The 4455-nt window shown below is 32.9% G+C and overlaps 1 pseudogene; it reads left to right on the top strand.

Moving 5' to 3' along the window:
- The first annotated feature begins 1827 nt into the window (after positions 1-1827).
- Positions 1828-2628, top strand: LOC118004506 (annotated as a pseudogene).
- Positions 2629-4455: the final 1827 nt, after the last annotated feature.

Genomic DNA, 4455 nt, shown 5'->3' with positions numbered 1-4455 from the left:
AGGTGGCATATTGCTGATCACTCTGCTTCAGAAAAGCAGCAGGTTGGAAAGACATGGATGCCAATTACTACTAACAACATCAAATAATTTCTGTCATTTTTTTCTTTGATCTCAGGCCTAAATCCAAATCTGACTCAAAATTTACATGGCAAACTAAATCCAATGTGGAGTTTCTCCAGAATTCGGCTTCAGGTCCAGTGAATTCTTAATTGGTTGACCACAGGTATTTTTAATTTGACTGACATGAGGGGCTAGGGTAAATCTAGTTGGGTGTTGCAAAAATGGAAGCTAAGTAATAATGGCAAACACATAGAGTACGCCCAATGTGTCAGAAACTGTTATAAGTCTACACATATTAACACGTTAGAATACTCTATATACTCTGATAATATAAAAGTGTTGGTAACCTATCTGACATCATCTAGATAAGAAATTGTTTACTTATTCATCAATACAAGAACTTTTCCATGCCTGTAAAATCATTAGCTTTACTAAGCATTAATTATGTGCAAAAACTTGCATATGCAAATTTAAATATACAAAATAATCTCTCTGGAGGAACTTTGATTCCAGTTATGAAGATTTAAAAAAAAAAAAACACGTTTACTAGAATACAGTATAACTCAGTGAATACAAGTTTCTAGGTGGTTGTTTGAGGTAATATTCCAGATAGTCCAAGGCTCAGACATCCATACATCCTTTTTCATGGAGAATCGTCAAGCCATTCAGTGACACTCTGGAAACACATGTATAATTCAAGATAATCCAATTCATCTTAAAGCATTGAATATCTAATATATAACAAGAGATAATTGCACTAAGTGAATAACTCATACATCATGTGCTTTATGATCTGGCTTTACAGATAAATTAATATGGAAAAATAATAGAGAACAATATAATTAAAACCTGGGAATTTAGAGCAAGAAGGGATTGTTGGGGTTCAGAGCAGAACAGTGAGAGTGACTGTAGGGAGAATGAACATAACTCATATAAAAAGAGAAAATGTGAAAAAAACCACCTGGGATTGCAGAGCAGCCTGATAAATGTCAAAGGCAACACATGATCTGACATGTGGCAGTCCGTGAGGATATGAGAGACAGCTGCATATTTTTAGCTAGCTATGTATCACATGCAAAGAGAAAGAAAATAGGCTTTTTAACATGTGAGATATTTTTTAAAACACAACACATAATTTTTATTTTTTCTGCTCTGATTTTTTCTATGCCTCAGTTGGTATCTGGTTCATTTATTATGTATTTTATTAAGTAATTACAATAAATTCTCCATGTTAGGTTTATAGCTATCATAACCTTAAAACAGAAAAATTAATTATCTATTATAATATATAATATATATATATATATATCTATATATCTAAAAGTATAACTAAAAGTAGAACTATGGACTCTCAGTGTTAATGGTGTGTCGGTGTAGGTTCATCAATTATAATTAATGCACCAGTCTATGGGGGATGTTGATAATGGGGAAGCTATATGTGTGATGTCAGGAGTATAGAGAAATGTCTACATCTTCTCAATTTTGCTGTGAATCAAAAACTGCCCTAAAGAATAAATTCTTAAAAAAACACATAAATTAACATGATATAAAATTATTATAATGAAAATGCTCATAGACCGATTACCAGAACTGGGAAATAATTAATTAATCTGGAAATAAAAAGAATAAAAAGAAAAATATTAAATTATGTATAAAGCTGCAGAATACATACATTTGAGGAAAAAAGTTAACTCAAAGCATATATATTGGCATTTGCCCTGATGCAATGAAGAAGGATTAAAAGATGACAGTATGGCTCCCTTTGCCACATCTACTACATGAATGAAAATCATTCTCAGCAATCAGATTGTCGACATTCCAGAAAATGTCCACATCACTCTGAAGGGACACACTGTTATTGTGAAGGGCCTCAGAGGAGTGGCCATCAATCACATCAGCGTAGAATTCAGTCTCCTTGGAAAGAAAAAGAGGCTCCGAGTTGAAAAATGGTGGGAAATAGAAAAGAGCTGACTACTGTCCACAGGATCTGCAGTCATGTACAGAACATGGTCAAGGGGGTTACACTGGGCTTCCAACATTACAAGATGAGTCTGTCTATGCTCGCTTCCCCATCAATGCTGTTATTCAGGAGAATGGTTCTCTTGTCAAAATCTGAAATTCCTTGGGTAAAAAATATACCCATAGGGTTCAGATGAGGCCAGGCATTGCTTGTCCAGTATCTAAAGCCCAGAAGGTTGAGTTAATTCTTGAAGGAAATAATATTGAACTTGTATCAAACTCAGCTACTTTGATTCAGCAAGTCACAACAGTTAAAAACAAGGATATCAGAAAATTTGGGGATGGTATCTATGTTTCAGGCCGATGAATAAGATCTAAGTTGTCCAACTACAGAAAGAAACAAGATGCCAGATGCTTTTTCAGACTTACTTGTGATATTTTAAAGATGCAGTAAAAGCTGTATTGATTTGGGGAAAAAAGACAACTTAAAAGACAGTATAAAAAGATGAAAAATCCCAACATATTTCCACTGCAATCCCAGAGAGGAGAAGATGAGTGAATAAGAAAAAGAATATTTAAAAAATAAAGTGTCTGAGAAATTTTCCAAAATTCATATTAAGTTTTAGTTTGAGTAAGTCCACAATCTTAAGTATGAGAAATTTAAAAATATATATACAGAATAGGGAAATTTCAGAACACCAAAGACAAAGAGTACATCACAAAAACAACCTTAAAAATACAGATTACATACAAATAAATAACAACTAAACATTTTAACAGGAACAACAACAACAAAAAAAACCCCAGAATAATCTGTTACAACATCTAACAGTTAAAAACAAAAACATTTTTAAAAAATTAAAAATAAATAAATAAATAATAAATAAATAAAAATAAAGACATTTTCAGGTAGAAACCACTGCTAAAATACCAGTGTGGAAAGAACCACTGAATTATATATTCAACATGAGAGCTATCAAAAGCAACACAGATATGAATTGCACAGAGAATGGTAGCAAAGACATTGTGAAACATTTGAATAAATCTAAAATGCATTGATTGTGTAATGCTAGAAAATTAATTATAATGTCTAATTTGAAGGGATATTAAATAAAGTGGAACTAAATAACAGGCAAAAATATCATGCAAGATGCCTTGCAAGGTGGAAGGGAATTAATTTGATTTAAAACATTTTCAGATATTTTTGCTGTTTTATTGTTGTTTAGGAAGATATTGATCAATATTCAAATGTGCTAAGTCAACTATTAATTTTTATCTTTTTATTAACATTTAATAAGGTGATATATATCCTTTTAATAAATATATTTTCCCAAATTGATCACACCTGTGTAACCAGCCCCCAGATCAAGAAATAGAATATCACTGGAACCACAAAGGCCTCCTTTACGCTTTTGTATAGTCATTCTTTCCCCATGGAAAACCACCATTTAGATTTCTTTTTTTAAGATTTCTGATAGCTTAAATTAGATTGCCCTATTTTGTCCTATATTTGAACAGAATTATACTGTATGACTTTCTGACTTACCTTGTTCAAAATTATGTTTTCTGATATTCATTCCTATTGTGCACAGCATTGTAGATTATTTGCATCACTGTTGTATCTTATTTTTGTGTCAGTGCATTATGATTTATCTGTACCTTTTTTGAGGGGCGGGGAGGACCCGTGGGAAGGGCAGAGAGAATCTTAAGCAGGGTCTATGCCCAGCACAGAGCCGGATGCAGGAATCGATCTCACAACCTTGACATCATGACACTGAGCCAAAATCAAGAGTCAGTTGCTTAAGTGACTGAGCCACCCAGGCTCCCCTATCTGTTCCTCTCTTGATGGATATTTGTGTCTAGTTTGGGAAGAATTGGGCCATTTGCATAATGCTATGATGAATATGTTTTTTCATAAGCATATGGACACATTTCTTTTGGATTTATAGCTAGGAGTGACATTGCTTGGTAACAGGGTAGGTGTATTTTTAACTTTCGTTGATGCTGACAAGCAGTTTTTAAAAATGCCAGTTTACACTCCCACCAGCAGTTTATGAGAATGTGGTTGCTCAGCAACATCGTCCCTGATACTTCATATTTTCTAATGCTTTTATTTTAGTAAATCTGATAAATGTGTACGGATACTACATTGTGGTTAGTTTGCATTTCCCTGATGACCAATGAAACTGAGGACCTTTTAATATAGTTATTAGACATTTGGATTTTCTTTGTGAAATGCTTGTTCAAGTCTGTGACTATTTTTCTTTGGGCTGTCTTTTTTCTTTTCTTTTTTTTTTTTTTACAGAGTTCTTTATTATATCCTGGACCCACCGTATTGGTGGATATGTGTATTGCAACTATTTTCTTCTTTGTTGATAATATTGTTTTTTTCTTCATGATGTCTAAATTTGTTATTTTTTAATGTCTAACAAACGA

Source organism: Mirounga leonina, unplaced genomic scaffold, assembly GCF_011800145.1.
Source record: "Mirounga leonina isolate KUSES-001 unplaced genomic scaffold, KU_Mleo_1.0 Mir_93, whole genome shotgun sequence".
Classification (NCBI taxonomy): Eukaryota; Metazoa; Chordata; class Mammalia; order Carnivora; family Phocidae; genus Mirounga; species Mirounga leonina.
This window is presented reverse-complemented; position numbering and strand designations above follow the sequence as displayed.